Source organism: Hordeum vulgare, chromosome 6H, assembly GCF_904849725.1.
Source record: "Hordeum vulgare subsp. vulgare chromosome 6H, MorexV3_pseudomolecules_assembly, whole genome shotgun sequence".
NCBI classification, from domain to species: domain Eukaryota; kingdom Viridiplantae; phylum Streptophyta; class Magnoliopsida; order Poales; family Poaceae; genus Hordeum; species Hordeum vulgare.
Genome location: NC_058523.1, coordinates 119,700,154 through 119,718,824, shown reverse-complemented (window position 1 = coordinate 119,718,824; position 18,671 = coordinate 119,700,154). Strand labels below are relative to the sequence as shown.

Genomic DNA, 18,671 nt, shown 5'->3' with positions numbered 1-18,671 from the left:
CCTGTTGCCGACTGGATAATGGAGACTCCTTAATTCAGTCGGGGCAGACTTAAGGTCATGTACTCTGTATGGGATAGTTCTTGGGTAGGACCTGTATGGCAGACCTATGACCCTATCCTAGAAATATGACTCCATCGTACTCCAAATAGATACGAGTAACCAAACACATCGTTCTAATTGCTTGCCCGAAATGTGGCTCGAAACGTAGCCGTGTCCTCAAAATCGTCATAGAAGCTTGGGGATCGACAGCCCGTCTGGCGCACACAGAGTAGATCGATCGATCGAGCCTCTGCATGACCTCCGTGTTTCCCTGTCCGCCTCCCTTAGGATCGACGCCGGATAGCTCGATCTACGGTCTGGTAGCTTTAGCGAGTCGTACGGCCGGCCGGCCGGATCGATCGATCGGGCCGATCTGTCGGGTCTGTGTATTTTTTGCACGCTTGCACTGCTGAGATAGTACGTCCGTACGTGTATAGACTGGGCATCAGGCCTAACAGACCGATCTGTCTGGCCGATTTGCACACTTTACACTGCAGAGGCAGGGTGATTGGGCGAGAGCCATCGGATCAATCTGTCCGTCTTCAGAGATCCGCATGCAGATTGCTTTCGGCGGAGTGGCCGAGCTCGACGGTGCTTCTGTTACTATGCGCACAGGTGGAGTGGCGAGTTGGGAAATCATGCCGTCAAGTGAGAAGGTGACGACGGCCGGCCGGGGACGATCTACGTGTTCTACGTATACGTTGGCGGTGTCCATGCGTAGACACCGGTGGAGTGGCAACTGGCAACCACACATGGACGCACATGCACGGGGGGGTTTGGCTGCGTCGGGCGCCGCACCGTGCGTGACGCGCGACGGGCAGCAGAGGCGTGCGACTGGACTGGGAAGGGAGGAGAGAACCGTTCGTTCGGTTTGGCCCGCTTGTTCCCGTGACACCCCTTTCGGTGCGTGAAGCCCGCTTTTATGCTTGCCTAAAATGAACCAGGGGTTTGGTCCATGTCTCGGTCGGCAAAAAGATAAAAAGAGATATTTCCGTCGCCGGGACTTGAACCCGGGTCTCTCGGGTGAGAGCCGAGTATCCTAACCACCTAGACTACGACGGATTAGTGATTGCTTTGTGTGAAACACTTTTAAATTTATTTCGGGGGCCTGATGCGGTTCTTTCCCTCCGACCTTGTTTGGTACTAGTGTATTTTAGGAAATTTGTGGGGATTATCCCGGTCAAACCCCTCAATCCCCACACATCCCATAACACCATTTGGTTCTAGTGTATTTGACATGTTTTATCCCTACATTTCACCTCAAATCCTCAAATTATAGTGCATTTTTCTCAATACCCAATACACTACCCCTACCTAGTGTATTGGGGATAAATGGGGATTTGAAGGGATTGGGTGAAGGTTGGGGTTTCACCCAATCCCTTGGGAGATTATCCCCACCAATCTCCTCAAAAACACTAGTACCAAACAAGGCCTCGGCGTGATGAAGAATTCAAGTTTTCCTCGGCGAATGCGATGTGCTCGATCACGAGTGCATGCAGAGATCGTCTTTCTCACGTTCACGCATGACTATAAGAGGAGGGTCGGTCCTGAGATTTCAGGGCCCGGAGCAAACTTAAAAATGGGGCCCTTAATATATAGAGCATGGCACCAATAAATAGAGATTTCTCAAAATAAGTTGATATATATCATTTTGGAGTGTTTTTATCATGAATGTCAAATGACAACAAGGTGCAATCCATCTCAAAAATAGCATGATTCAACTGATGAATAAAAAATCAGTGAGATCATAAGACTTCATGAATTTGTTGATGTAGCATTTGAAATTAATTAGTGGAGTTAATGAGTCGATGATGCTACAAAGCAACATCAATACAACTGAATTAAGTATGTGGTATCACACATAGACATGAGATGTACTCCCTCCGTTCCATAATATAAGAACGTTTTTGACACTACGTTTTTATATTATAAACCGAGGGAGTAAAAAACAATAGGTATAGGATGGTAGATGGTGATTAAAACCTGTGTAAAGAAGAACCATGGTATGCTATCTTTTGACGAAATCGTTTCCCTCCAGTTCTACAAGTCTGTAGTAGCTCTACACACACAACCCGACAATCAGAGTTGGACCAATCTCACGAAATCAGAGTTAATGTTAATGTGGGAAGCTGATATAATACAAGCAGATTTACCATCGACTTCTCGCATTATTTTAACTTAAATTTGCCTAGCTAGAATTAACAAGGTAATGATTCGGATCATACGTGGAATCAGCAGAAAAGAAAGCACAACAAAACCTCATTGTTGTTACCTGGTTGCCGACCCAGCATAAATCTCAATCAGCCGATTAGTTAGATAAGCATGGCACACATGTTAGCTGGTTGTCGTAAAATCCAATACAGCTGATGATCTGCCCAGCCCCTCGGTTTCTAACGCCACCCCTCCTACAGCTTTCACCACGCCGTGGGATAAGAAACCGCACACAATCCCAAAGATTAAGCACCACAGTTGGAAGGAGCGATCCTTTTTTGTTTTGGAAAAGCATGGAGCGATCTCAGCGGTATCGTAGCTTTGTGATCGCTACTTTGGTCGAGCCCAATACAAAGCAACATACAGGTTGGGGGCCCCCTTGCGCCCAGGGGCCCGGGGCGACCGCCCCTCCCGCCCCCCCTCAGGATCGGGCCTGCATAAGAGTGCAATTTCTCAACTTGTTGGTGCTCTGTTTCGCTTTAGGAGATCGTTGGATGCGCAGCATAAAGGTCTATTTGGAACCGCTTTATTCAAAAAATTCAGTCCCGTTTTAAAAAATATAACCCAAACTGGATAGCCTCATGATATACCGCTTTAAAAAAGAAGAATATGAGGTTGGGAGCGGCGTTTCTGCATCCGGGTTCATCCGCACACTGATGTCCCACAAGCGTATGGGATCGCAGCAATTTTCGAGGGTAGAGTATTCAACCCAAATTTATTGATTCGCTCACAAGGGCAAGCTAAAGAATATTCTCAAGTATTAGCAGCTGAGTTGTCAATTCAACCACACCTGAAAGATTAGTGTCTGCAAGCAAAGTATGAGTAGCAAGGTAGTATGATAGCAACGGTACCAGAAAAAGCTTTGACAATCCCTGGCAACGGCGCTAGAAAAAGCCTTGTTGACGGGATGTTAGCGCCAACAAAGTCTTGCAACAAGTAACAGCGGAGTAGCAAGGAACAGTAGTAGTAGCAGCAGCAAAGTAACAAGTAACAACAGTAGTAGCACCGGCAAAGTGGCCCAATCCCTCTTGTAGCAAGGGACAAGCCTAGGCAAAGTAACATAGTGAGGACCAGCAGTAAAAGACTCGTAGGCAGTGGATCGGTGATGGATGAGTGTGACGGATGTGATTCATCATGTAACAACTATAACACACAGAGATATGTGGCTACCTCCCGTTCATCAATCTAATATACGCATGTATTCTGTATGTAGTCATACGTGCTTAGGGAAAAGAACTTGCATGACATCTATTGTCCATCCCTCCCGTGGCAGCGGGGTCCTAATGGAAACTACGGGATATTAAGGTTATCCTTTTAATAAAGAACCGGGCCAACGCATTAACATGCGGTGAATACATGAACTCCTCATACTATGGTCATCTCCGGGAGTGGTTCCGGCTATTGTCACTCCGAGGTTGCCGGGTTATAACACATAGTAGGTGACTACAACTTGCAAGATAGGATCTAAAACACACATATATTGGCGACAACATAATAGGTTCAGATCTAAAATCATGGCACTCGGGCCTTAGTGACAAGCATTAAGCATAGCCAAGTAGTAGCAACATCAATCTAGAACATAGTGGATACTAGGGATCAATCCCCGTAAAGAACTAACTCGATTACATGATAGATCTCATCCAACTCATCACCGTCCAGCAAGCCTACGATGAGATTACTCACGAATGATGAAGAGCATCATGGAATTGTCGATGGAGAAAGGTTGATGATGACGATGGCGACAATTTCCCCTCTCCGGAGCCCGAAACGGACTCCAGATCTGCCCTTCAGATGAAGAACAGGATGTGGCGGCGCCTCTGTATTGCAAAACGCAATGAAACCTTTTCTCTGATTTTTTTTCCAGGCGAAACGGAAGATATAGAACTGAGATTGGGGGCGGTGGTGCCACGTGGGCCCCACAAGCCCTCATGGCGCGGCCATAGGGAGTGGCCGCGACCCAGGGGCTTGTGGCCCACTGGCACGCCCCCTCATGTGGATCTTTGCGCGGGTATTTTTCTTTTATTCGAGAAAAATCTCCGTAAATTTTTAGGATGTTCCGAAAACTTTCATTCCTGCACAAAAACAACACCATGGCAATTGTGCTGAAAACAGCGTCAGTCCGGGTTAGTTCATTCAAATCATGCAAATTAGAATCCAAAACAAAGGCAGAAGAGTTCAGAAAAGTAGATACGACGGAGACGTATCAACTCCCCCAAGCTTAAAGCCTTGCTTGTCCTCAAGCAACTCAGTTGACAAACTGAGAGAGACAAAAAAAAACTTTGACGAACTCTGTTTGATCTTGTTGTTGCAACTATGTGTAACTCACAACCAGAATTTCAGCAACATCACAAGAAAACCACATAAGCAAATGACATCTAGGTCTCACGGTAAACTCATATCAATGGCATAATCAACTAGCGAGCAAATAATAATAAGCCTCAAGTGTCAACACTTCAATCAAAACAACATGGAGCAGTACGAATAGATGGTATCTCCCTAGCTCTTTCTGAGACTGCAAAACATAAATGCAGAGCACCTTAAAAGACCAAGGGTTGACTAAACATTGTAATTCAAGGCAATGAAGATCCAGTCATAGTCACACTCAACACAGTTAAAAGCAAAGCATAAAAATGACAGAGGTGCTCGCTAATTGGTGCTTTGTAAGAGGAGGATGACTCAACAGGAACATAAATAGACAAGCCCTTCGCAGAGGGAAGCATTGATTTGCATAGGTGCCAGAGCTCAAGCTTTGAAAACAGAGATAATAATTTTGGGTGGCATGCCTTCATTGTCAATGCAATGACTAAGAGTTCTCAACATCTTCCACGCTACACATACTATAGGCGGTTCCCAAACAGAAAAGTAAAATTTTGACTCCCCCACTACCAATCAATCACACTCCACGGCTAGCCGAATCCTCGGGTACCGTCCATACCAACATCAATCCTGGGGGAGTTTTGTTTGCAATTATCTTTTCGATTTGAGCATGGAACTGGGAATTCCAATTACCGGCCCCTTTCTCGTGAATGATAGTGAATAAACACATATCAAGGATAACACACCTAGCATGGAGGATACCAATAGCCCCCTGTCACCACATGAGCGGTCTGGGCATGCAAAACGGATTATTTCTTGAAGATTTAGAGAGTGGCACATGCAAATTTACTTGGAACGGCATGTAGATACCGCACATAGGTAGGTATGGTGGGCTCATATGGCACAACTTTGGGTTTATGAAGGTGGATGCACAAGCAGTATTCCCGCTTAGTACAAGTGAAGGCTAGCAAAAGACTGGGAAACGACCAACTAGAGAGCGACAACAGTCATCAAAATGCATTGAGATTAACTAACATTGAGTGCAAGCATGAGTAGGACATAAATCACCATGAACATGAACATCATAGAGGCTATGTTGATTTTGTTTCAACTACATGCGTGAACATGCGCCAAGTCAAGCCACTTGAAACATTCAAAGGAGGATACCATCCTATCATACTACATCATAGTCATCTCAACATTCATGTGGGCAATCAAGACATACCATTATAAGCTCCTAGCTAAATAAGCATGGCATAAGCAACTATGATCTCTAAGTTGTCATTGCAAACATGTTTCTCTCACAACAAAGCTGAATCAGGCATGATGAGCTAGTCATATTTACAAAAACAAAATAGATCGAGTTCATACCAGCTTTTCCAGGCTCAGTCACTTCATCATATATCGTCATTATTGCCTTTCACTTGCACGACAGATGTGAACAATAATAAGAGTGCTCGTGCATTGGACTACGCTGGAATCTGCAGGCAAACACAAAGGAGAAGACAAAGTAATATGGCTCTTGAAAACTAAACAGGCATGCATGCAAGAGCCACTAAACATTGTAACCAATATCTTCTACCTTGACCCAAAGAAAAATAAAACTATCTACACGGGAAAGCTCCCAACAAGCAAAAGAAGAAAAGAAAATCTTTTTGGTTTTTTTTTTCAAACTAGACAGACACACGAAAAGAAAACGAGAAAAATAAAATAAACTAGCAAGAATGATATAATGGCAAAGTGTGAACACCGGCTAACAAAGTGAAAGCATAAGCAAGAATGTAAAGTCGGTGAGAACACCTACTCCCCCAAGCTTAGGCTTTTGGCCTAACTTGGTCTACTCCCAAGGATGGTCCTCGCGAAACCCAAAATCATAATCGGGGTTATACAAGAGCGGTGCAGCCACTCCTAAATAGCTGCCTCATGGAGACGAGCAGCCGTCGCCTCCCTCTCATACTCCTCTGCCTCTCCTCTGGTTATGTAATATCTCTGTTTTACGTGAAAGTCATAGAAAGCAGGAGCAGGAAGGGAAATATGGAAAACACGCTGCCGGTTAAATATCAATCGGTATAGGAGGGATTCATCTGTTGGAAATATGCCCTAAAGGCAATAATAAATTAGTTATTATTATATTTCTTTGTTCATGATAATCGTTTATTATCCATGCTATAATTGTATTGATTGGAAACACAGTGCATGTGTGGATACATAGACAAAACACTGTCCCTAGTAAGCCTCTAGTTGACTAGCTCGTTGATCAAAGATGGTCAAGGTTTCCTGACCATAGGCAAGTGTTGTCACTTGATAACGGGATCACATCATTAGGAGAATCATGTGATGGACTAGACCCAAACTAATAGACGTAGCATGTTGATCGTGTCATTTTGTTGCTACTGTTTTCTGCGTGTCAAGTATTTGTTCCTATGACCATGAGATCATATAACTCACTGACACCGGAGGAATGCTTTGTGTGTATCAAACATCGCAACGTAACTGGGTGACTATAAAGATGCTCTACAGGTATCTCCGAAGGTGTTCGTTGAGTTAGTATGGATCGAGACTGGGATTTGTCACTCCGTGTGACGGAGAGGTATCTCGGGGCCCACTCGGTAATACAACATCACACACAAGCCTTGCAAGCATTGTGACTTAGTGTAAGTTGCGGGATCTTGTATTACGGAACGAGTAAAGAGACTTGCCGGTAAACGAGATTGAAATAGGTATGCAGATACGGACGATAGAATCTCGGGCAAGTAACATACCGAAGGACAAAGGGAATGACATACGGGATTATATGAATCCTTGGCACTGAGGTTCAAACGATAAGATCTTCGTAGAATATGTAGGATCCAATATGGGCATCCAGGTCCCGCTATTGGATATTGACAGAGGAGTCACTCGGGTCATGTCTACATAGTTCTCGAACCCGCAGGGTCTGCACACTTAAGGTTCAACGTTGTTTTATGCGTATTTGAGTTATATGGTTGGTTATCGAATGTTGTTCGGAGTTCCGTATGAGATCACGGACGTCACGAGGGTTTCCGGAATGGTCCAGAAATGAATATTGATATATAGGATGACTTCATTTGGTTACCGGAAGGTTTTCGTGCATTACCAGTAATGTACCGGGAATGACGAATGTGTTCCGGATCTTCACCGGGAGGGGGGGCCACCCACCCGGGAGGGCCCAAGGACCTTGGGGGTGGCGCACCAAGTAGGTGGGTTCAGCCCAAGGCTGTCTTGTTGTTGGAATTATGCCCTAGAGGCAATAATAAATGTATAGTTATTATTATAATTCCTGTATCAAGATAATAGTTTATTATCCATGCTATAATTGTATTGAATGAAGACTCATTTACATGTGTGGATACATAGACAAAACACCATCCCTAGCATGCCTCTAGTTGGCTAGCCAGTTGATCAATGATAGTCAGTGTCTTCTGATTATGAACAAGGTGTTGTTGCTTGATAACTGGATCACGTCATTGGGAGAATCACGTGATGGACTAGACCCAAACTAATAGACGTAGCATGTTGATCGTGTCATTTTGTTGCTACTGTTTTCTGTGTGTCAAGTATTTATTCCTATGACCATGAGATCATATAACTCACTGACACCGGAGGAATGCTTTATGTGTATCAAACGTCGCAACGTAACTGGGTGACTATAAAGATGCTCTACAGGTATCTCCGAAGGTGTTAGTTGAGTTAGTATGGATCAAGACTGGGATTTGTCACTCCGTGTGACGGAGAGGTATCTCGGGGCCCACTCGGTAATACAACATCACACACAAGCCTTGCAAGCAATGTAACTTAGTGTAAGTTGCGGGATCTTGTATTACGGAACGAGTAAAGAGACTTGCCGGTAAACGAGATTGAAATAGGTATGCGGATACTGACGATCGAATCTCGGGCAAGTAACATACCGAAGGACAAAGGGAATGACATACGGGATTATACGAATCCTTGGCACTGAGGTTCAAATGATAAGATCTTCGTAGAATATGTAGGATCCAATATGGGCATCCAGGTCCCGCTATTGGATATTGACCGAGGAGTCTCTCGGGTCATGTCTACATAGTTCTCGAACCCGCAGGGTCTGCACACTTAAGGTTCGACGTTGTTTTATGCGTATTTGAGTTATATGGTTGGTTACCGAATGTTGTTCGGAGTCCCGGATGAGATCACGGACGTCACGAGGGTTTCCGGAATGGTCCGGAAACGAAGATTGATATATAGGATGACCCCATTTGGTTACCGGAAGGTTTTCGTGCATTACCGGAAAAGTTTCGGGCTCATCGGTAGTGTGCCGGGAGTGCCGGGAGGGGTGCCGGGGACCATCGGGAGGGGTGTCACGCCCCAAGGGGTCTCATGGGCTATGGGAAGAGATAAACCAGCCCCTAGTGGGCTGGAATAAGTTCCCACTAAGGCCCATAAGGTTTGAGAAGGAAAAAACACAAGGTGGAAAGAGTTTCCAAGTGGGAAGGTGGAATCCTACTCCAAGTAGGATTGGAGTAGGACTCCTCCACCTCCAATTTTGGCCAAACCTTGAGGGTTTGAGGCTGCCTCTTCCCTCCCCCTCCCTCCTATATATACTAAGGTATTAGGACTGATTTGAGACAACTTTTGCCACGGCAGCCCGACCACATACCTCCATAGTTTTTCCTCTAGATCGCGTTTCTGCGGAGCTCAGGCGGAGCCCTGCTGAGACGAGATCATCACCAACCTCCGGAGCGCCGTCACGCTGCCGGAGAACTCTTCTACCTCTCCGTCTCTCTTGCTGGATCAAGAAGGCCGAGATCATCGTCGAGCTGTACGTGTGCTGAACGCGGAGGTGCCGTCCGTTCGGTACTAGATCGTGGGACTGATCGCGGGATTGTTCGCGGGGCGGATCGAGGGACGTGAGGACGTTCCACTACATCAACCGCGTTCTCTAACGCTTCTGCTGTACAATCTACAAGGGTACGTAGATCACTCATCCCCTCTCGTAGATGGACATCACCACGATAGGTCTTCGTGCGCGTAGGAAAATTTTTGTTTCCCATGCGACGTTCCCCAACACTTGTGCAAGAGGGAAAGAAAAAAAACCAAAAGAAGAGAAAGAAAAAAAAGGGAAAGGTGGGAAGGAAGAGAAGGACTCCTCTTTCCAATCCTAGTTGGACTAGGATTGGAGGAGGACTCCAACTCCTCCTTGGTGGCGTAGCCCTTGGGGCTCCTTGAGCCTCAAGGAAAGCCTCCCCTCCCCTCCTCCTATATAGATGGAGCTATTAGGGCTGATTTGAAACGACTTTTGCCACGGCAGCCCGACCACATACCTCCACGGTTTTACCTCTAGATCGCGTTTCTGCGGAGCTCGGGCGGAGCCCTGCTGAGATTAGATCACCACCAACCTGCGGAGCGCCGTCACGCTGCCGGAGAACTCATCTACCTCTATGTATCTCTTGCTGGATCAAGAAGGCCGAGATCATCGTCGAGCTGTACGTGTCCTAAACACGGAGGTGCCGTCCATTCGGCACTAGATCGTGGGACGGATCGCGGGACAGTTCGTGGGACGGTTCGCGGGGCGGATCGAGGGACGTGAGGACGTTCCACTACATCAACCGCGTTTCTTAGTGCTTCTGTTGTGCGATCTACAAGGGTATGTAGATCACTCATCCCCTCTCGTAGATGGACATCACCATGATAGGCCTTCGTGCGTGTAGGAAAATTTTTGTTTCCCATGCGACGTTCACCAACAGTGGCATCATGAGCTAGGTTCATGCGTAGATGTAATCTCGAGTAGAACACAAAAGTTTTTGTGGGCGGTGATGTGCGTCTTGCTGCCCTCCTGAGTCTTTTCTTGATTCCGCGGTATTGTTGGATCGAAGCGGCTTGGACCGACATTACTCGTACGCTTACGAGAGACTGGTTTCATCGCTACGAGTAACTCCATTGCTCAAAGATGACCGGCGAGTGTCGGTTTCTCCAACTTTAGTTGAATCGGATTTGACCGAGGAGGTCCTTGGATGAGGTTAAATAGAAATTCATATATCTCCGTTGTGGTGTTTGTGTAAGTAAGATGCGATCCTACTAGATACCCATGGTCACCACGTAAAACATGCAACAACAAATTAGAGGACGTCTAACTTGTTTTTGCAGGGTATGCTTGTGATGTGATATGGCCAACGATGTGATGTGATATATTGGATGTATGAGATGATCATGTTGTAATAGATAATATCGACTTGCACGTCGATGGTACGGCAACCGGCAGGAGCCATAGGGTTGTCTTTAAACTAACGTTTGTGCTTGCAGATGCGTTTACTATTTTGCTAGGATGTAGATTTAGTAGTAATAGCATGAGTAGCACGACAACCCCGATGGCGACACGTTGATGGATGATCATGGTGTGGCGCCGGTGACAAGAAGATCGTGCCGGTGCTTTGGTGATGGAGATCAAGAAGCACGTGATGATGGCCATATCATGTCACTTATGAATTGCATGTGATGTTAATCCTTTTATGCACCTTATTTTGCTTAGAACGACGGTAGCATTATGAGGTGATCTCTCACTAAAATTTCAAGACGAAATTGTGTTCTCCCCGACTGTGCACCGTTGCTACAGTTCGTCGTTTCGAGACACCACGTGATGATCGGGTGTGATAGACTCAACGTTCACATACAGCGGGTGCAAAACAGTTGCGCACGCGGAACACTCGGGTTAAGCTTGACGAGCCTAGCATGTGCAGACATGGCCTCGGAACACATGAGACCGAAAGGTCGATCATGAATCATATAGTTGATATGATTAGCATAGAGATGCTTACCACTGAAACTATTCTCGACTCACGTGATGATCGGACTTGAGATAGTGGATTTGGATCATGTACCACTCAAATGACTAGAGAGATGTACTTTTTGAGTGGGAGTTCTTAAGTAATATGATTAATTGAACTAATTGTCATGAACATAGTCTAATGGTCTTTGTGAATTGCGATGTAGCTTGCGCTATAGCTCTACTGTTTTTATATGTTCCTAGAGAAAATTTAGTTGAAAGTTGATAGTAGCAAACTTTGCAGACTGAGTGTGTAAAACCGAGGATTGTCCTCGTTGCTGCGCAGAAGGCTTATGTCCTTAATGCACCACTTGGTGTGCTGCACCTCGAGCGTCATCTATAGATGATGTGAACATCCGACATACACGTTTCTGATGACTACACGATAGTTGAGTACAAAATACTTAATGGCTTAGAAGCAAGGCGCCGAAGACGTTTTGAAACATCACGGAACATAAGAGATGTTCTAAAGAGATGAAATTGTGATTTCATGCTTGTGCCCTTGTTAAGAGGTATGAGACCTCCGACAAGATTCTTTGTCCACCAAGTAAAGGAGAAAATCTCAATCGTTGAGCATGTGCTTAGATTATCTGAGTACGACAATCGCTTGAATCAAGTGGGAGTTGATCTTCCAGATAAGATAGTGATGGTTCTCCAAAGTCACTGCCACCAAGCTGTGAGAGCTTTGAGATGAACTATAACATATCAAGGATAGATACAATGATCCTTGAGCGATTCGCGATGTTTGACACTGTGAAAGTAGAAATCAAGAAGGAGCATCAATAGTTGACGGTTAGTAAAACCACTAAGTTTTGAGAAAGGCAAGGGCTAGAAGGGATACTTTGTGAAATGGCAAAGCAGTTGCTGCACTAATGAAGAGACCCCAGATTAAACCCAAGCCCGGGACTAAGTGCTTCTGTTATGAGGGGAACAGTCACTGAGGCGGAGCAACTCTAGATACTTGGTAGATAAGAAGGCTGGCAAAAGTCGAAAGTAGTATATTTGATATACATGATGTTGATGTGTACTTTACTAGTAATCCTAGTAGCACGAGGGTATTGGATACCGGTTCGGTTGCTAAGTGATTACTAACACGAAATGAAAGCTACGGCATAAACGGAGACTAGCTAAAGGCGAGGTGACGATATGTGTTGGAAGTGTTTCCAAGGTTGATATGATCAAACGTCGCACACTCCCTCTACCATCGGGATTGGTGTTAAACCTAAATAATTGTTATTTGGTGCTTGCGTTAAGCATGAACATGATTGGATCGTGTTTATTGCAATACGATTATTCATTTAAAGAGAATAATGGTTACTCTATTTGCTTGAATAATCACCTTCAATGGTTTATTGAATCCCGATCGTAGTGTTACACATGTTCATGATATTGGTGCCAAAAGATACGAGGTAATGATGATAGTACCACTTACTTGTGGCACTGCCGCTTGAGTCATGTTGGTATAAATTGCATGAAGAGGCTCCATGCTGATGGATATTTATACTCACTTGATTTTGAATCACTAGTGACATGCAAATCATACCACATGAGCAAGGCCTTGTTTTCATTGAGATGAAACAAGATAGTAACTTGTTGGAAGTGATACATTTTGATGTATGCAGTCCAATGGGTGCTGAGGCACGCAGTGGATATCATTATGTTATTACTTCAAGGACGATTTGAGTAGATACAAGAGTATTTACTTAATGAATCACAAGTCTGAAATATTGAAAAGTTCAATTCTGTTTCGGAGTGAAGTTCGTCGTAACAAGAGGATAAACGGTCTACGATATGATCATAGAAATGAATATCTGAGTTACAAGTTTTGGTACGCAGTTAAGACAATGTGGAAATTGTTTCGCAGTTCATGCCACCTGGAACATCATAGTGTGATGATGTGTCTGAACGTCATAGCCACACACTATTTGGTATGGTGCATGCTATGATGTCTCTTATCGAATTACCACTATCGTTTATGGGTTATGCATTAGAGACAACCGCATTCACTTTAAATAGGGCACCGCGTATTTCCATTGAGATGACACAGTATAAACTGAGGTTTAGAGAAATCTAAACTGTCGTTTCTTGAAAGTTTGGGGCTTCGACACTTGTGTGAAAAAGTTTCAGTCGAATAAGCTCAAACCCAAAGCGGATAAATGCATCTTCATAGGATATCCAAAACAGTTGGGTACATCTCCTATCTCAGATCTGAAAGCAAAGTGTTTGTTTCTAGAAACGGATCCTTTCTCGAGGAAAGGTTTCTCTCGAAAGAATTGAGTGTGAGGGTGGTAGAACTTGATGAGGTTATTGAACCATCACTTCAACCAGTGTGTAGCAGGGTGCGGGAAGTTGTTCCTGTGGCGCCTACACCAATTGAAGTGAAAGCTGATGGTGGTGATCATCAAGCATCGGATCAAGTTACTACAAGCCTCGTAGGTTGACAAGGTCGCGTACTACTGCAGAGTGGTACGGTAACCCTGTCTTGGAGGTCATGTTGTTGAGCAACAGTAAACCTACGAGTTTTGGAGAAAGCAATGGTGGGCCCGGATTCCGACAAATGGCTGGAAGCCATGAAATCCGAGAGAGGATCCATGTATGAAAACAAAGTGTAGACTTTGGAAGAACTACTTGATGGTCATAGGACTATTGAGTAAAGATGGATCTTTAAAAGTAAGACAGACGATGATGGTGATAAGTCACTATTAAGAAAAGCTCGACTTGTCGTAAAGATGTTTCTGACAAGATCAAACAGTTGACTATGATGAGACTTTCTCACTCGTAGCGATGCTGAAAGTATGTTAGAATTATGTTAGTAGTTGCTGCATTATTTATGAAATATTGCACATAGGATGTCAAAACATTGTTTCCTCGACGGTTTCCTTGAGCAAACATTGTATGTGATACAACCAGGAGGTTTTGTCGATCCTAAAGATACTAGCAAGTATGCAAGCTCCAGCGATCCTTCAATGGACTGATGCAAGCATCTCGGAGTTGGAATATACACTTTGATGAGATGATCAAAGATTTTGGGTTTGTACAAGGTTTATGAGAAACTTGTATTTCCAAAGAAGTGAGTGAGAGCACTATAGAATTTCTGATAAGTATATGTGGTTGACATATTGTGGATCAGAAGTAATGTAGAATTTCTGTAAAGCATACAAGGTTGTTTGAAAGGAGTTTTCAAAGGAGTACCTGGATTGCGCTACTTGAACGTTGAGCATCAAAGATCTGTGGATATAGATCGAAAGCGCTTAATAGAAGTTTCAACAAGATGCATGCCTTGACAAGTTTTTGAAGGAGTTCAAAATAGATCGGCAAAGAAGGAGTTCTTGGTTGCGTTGTGAGGTGTGAATTTGAGTAAGACTCAAAACCCGACCCTGGCGGAATAAAGAGAATAGACGAAGGTCGTCTTCTATGCCTTGGTCGTAGAATCTGAAGTATGCCATGCTGGGTACCGCACCTGATGTGTGCCTTGACTCAAAGTCTGTTGAGAGGTACAGAGAGTGATCCATGATTGAATCACTAGCAGCGGTCAAAATTTATCCTTACTAACTGATGGACTAAGGAATTTTTCTCGATTATGGAGGTGGTTAAAGAGTTCGTCGTAAAGGGTTACATCGATGCAAGCTTTGACACTAATCTGAATAACTATGAGTAGTGAAACGATTCGTATAGTAGAGTAGATATTTGGAGTATTTCCGAATAGCACATAGTAGCAGCATCTATAAGATGACATAAAGATTTGTAAAGAACACACGGATCTGAAAGTTTCAGAACCGTTGACTAAAACCTCTCTCACGAGCAAGACATGATCAAACCCCATAACTATATGGGTGTTGGATTCGTTGGAATCACATGGTGATGTGAACTAGATTATTGACTCTAGTGCAAGTGGGAGACTGTTGGAAATATGCCCTAGAGGCAATAATAAATTAGTTATTATTATATTTCTTTGTTCATGATAATCGTTTATTATCCATGCTATAATTGTATTGATTGGAAACACAGTGCATGTGTGGATACATGGACAAAACACTATCCCTAGTAAGCCTCTAGTTGACTAGCTCGTTGATCAAAGATGGTCAAGGTTTCTTGATCATAGGCAAGTGTTGTCACTTGATAACGGGATCACATCATTAGGAGAATCATGTGATGGACTAGACCCAAACTAATAGACGTAGCATGTTGATCGTGTCATTTTGTTGCTACTGTCTTCTGCGTGTCAAGTATTTGTTCCTATGACCATGAGATCATATAACTCACTGACACCGGAGGAATGCTTTGTGTGTATCAAACGTCGCAACATAACTGGGTGACTATAAAGATGCTCTACAGGTATCTCCGAAGGTGTTCGTTGAGTTAGTATGGATCGAGACTGGGATTTGTCACTCCGTGTGACGGAGAGGTATCTCGGGGCCCACTCGGTAATACAACATCACACACAAGCCTTGCAAGCATTGTGACTTAGTGTAAGTTGAGGGATCTTGTATTACGGAACGAGTAAAGAGACTTTCCAGTAAACGAGATTGAAATAGGTATGCGGATACTGACGATCGAATCTCGGGCAAGTAACATACCAAAGGACAAAGGGAATGACATACGGGATTATATGAATCCTTGGCACTGAGGTTCAAACGATAAGATCTTCATAGAATATGTAGGATCCAATATGGGCATCCAGGGTCCGCTATTGGATATTGACCGAGGAGTCACTCGGGTCATGTCTACATAGTTCTCGAACCCGCAGGGTCTGCATACTTAAGGTTCGACGTTGTTTTATGCGTATTTGAGTTATATGGTTGGTTACCGAATGTTGTTCGGAGTTCCGGATGAGATCACGGACGTCACGAGGGTTTCTGGAATGGTCTGGAAATGAAGATTGATATATAGGATGACTTCATTTGGTTACCGGAAGGTTTTCGTGCATTACCAGTAATGTACCGGGAATGACGAATGGGTTCCAGATCTTCACCGGGAGGGGGGACCACCCACCCGGGAGGGCCCAAGTACCTTGGGGGTGGCGCACCAAGTAGGTGGGGTCAGCCCAAGGCTGTCTTGCGCAAGAGGGAAAGAAAAAAAAAACCAAAAGAAGAGAAAGAAAAAAAGGGAAAGGTGGGAAGGAAGAGAAGGACTCCTCTTTCCAATCCTAGTTGGACTAGGATTGGAGGAGGACTCCAACTCCTCCTTGGTGGCGCAGCCCTTGGGGATCCTTGAGCCTTAAGGCAAGCCTCCCCTCCCCTCCTCCTATATAGATGGAGCTATTAGGGCTGATTTGAAACGACTTTTGCCACGGCAGCCCGACCACATACCTCCACGGTTTTACCTCTAGATCGCGTTTCTGCGGAGGTCGGGCGGAGCCCTGCTGAGATTAGATCACCACCAACCTGCGGAGCGCCGTCACACTGCCGGAGAACTCATCTACCTCTCTGTATCTCTTGCTGGATCAAGAAGGCCGAGATCATCGTCCAGCTGTACGTGTGCTGAACGCGGAGGTGCCGTCCGTTCGGCACTAGATCGTGGGACGGATCGCGGGACGGTTCGCGGGGCGAATCGAGGGACGTGAGGACGTTCCACTACATCAACCGCATTTCTTAACGCTTCTGCTGTGCGATCTACAAGGGTACGTAGATCGGAAATCCCCTCTCGTAGATGGACATCACCATGATAGGTCTTCGTGCGCGTAGGAAATTTTTTGTTTCCCATGCGACGTTCACCAACATCATCATCCCTCTCAAGGAACTGGTAGCGTGTCATAGCGACGCGGTCAAGGGAAGCTGTATGGAGGAGGGGATCTCCTGCGCGGATGGGTACTCCAAGAAAATTTGCTATGCGGGTGGCATAGATCCCACCAAAGAAATCCCCATCAATAGCATTCTTATTCAGCCTCCTTGCTATAATAGCTCCCATGTTGAAGCTTTTGTCACCTGTCACTGCGCTCTTAAGGATACTAAGGTCGGGTGCGCAGAGGTGACAATGCTTAATCTTGCCATTAATGTATCTGCCTATGAAGAGGGCAAAATAATGCAAGGCAGGAAAACGAATACTCCCCATGGTAGCTTGCGTAATGTCTCTAGTTTCTCCAATCGTAATACCAGCGCAAAAATCTCTAACCGAAGATTTAGGAGGATCATTGAGGTTACCCCAAATAGGTATTTTGCAAATTCTACTGAAATCCTCTAAATCCATGGTATACGATTTATCATAGAGATCAAACAGTACCGATGGCTCACGGCCAGCTGAAAATTTGAATATACGAACAAAAGAAGCAGTGAGAGCGACATACTATTCACATTTATCGGAGATGAATTCTTCGAGTCCGACGTTGCGAACAAATGCATCAAACTCATCTTTGAAACCCGCCTCAATCATAAATTCATCAGAAGGCCATTCACATGGTTGTACCTGCGCGTCCCTAGGTTGGTAAGGATCAGGCTCCCGAATCGCAAAATGGGGACCTCTCTTGCTTGAGGAACCACCATGATAGTTTCTCTTGAACATCTTTCTTTTCTGAAATTTTTAGTGACCCAAAGGAAAGGCGAACAAGGTTCAACTAAACTTGTAGCAACTACTCCCACAAGTGCCTAGAGACCATATTACGCATCAAAACTACTTGGGACCAGCTAGAATCAGCATACAAAGCTCAAGAACATGGTCACCAAGGCAGCAAAAATACGCGGAGTATAAGGCACTAGAGCAAAAAGTAATTGGACCAATGGAGGAGTCACTTACCAAGGAGTAATTTCCCCAAAACAGTTCGGAGAACGGTGATTTGAGCAAAGAGATCGAAAATCCCAGCAAGAGGAGCAAGAACACGGGTTTGAGCTGTGAAACGATTTTTTCTGGAGGTAGGAGAAGGAGATAAGAGCAAGAATGAGTGGAGGGGTGCCTGTGGGCCCCACAATCCTGGGTGGCGCGACCAGGGGGTGCCCGCGCCCCTAGGGCTTGTGGGCCACTGGTGTGGCCCCCAGACAGACTCTTTGTCCTAGTATTTTTCAAATATTCCAGAAAAAACATTACTAGATTTTCACAGCGTTCGGAGAACTTTTATTTTCGAGGTACTTTTCCACCGGACGCTAAAACAGAAAACAGGGAAAACTAATCTAAATCTATCATTTTTCTTCTAAGCAACCAAAAGTGAAAGCTTGGAACAGAGGTTTGTGACTCCTTGATTCATCCATCTCATGGTCATCGGAAGAAATCCGTCAATGGGGTTGATCAAGTCCCCTCGACAAAACTTTCTCGAATCGCAAAAGAGAATGAAGAATTTTCGAATAGTCACTAAGTCACCTCA

At 44.7% G+C, this 18,671-nt stretch overlaps 1 non-coding gene across 1 annotated transcript; it reads right to left on the bottom strand.

The window, feature by feature from the left end:
* Positions 1-1,028: 1,028 nt before the first annotated feature.
* TRNAE-CUC lies at positions 1,029-1,101 on the bottom strand. Its single transcript has one exon. It is a non-coding gene; the product is annotated as a tRNA-Glu (tRNA).
* Between the last annotated feature and the right edge of the window lie 17,570 nt (positions 1,102-18,671).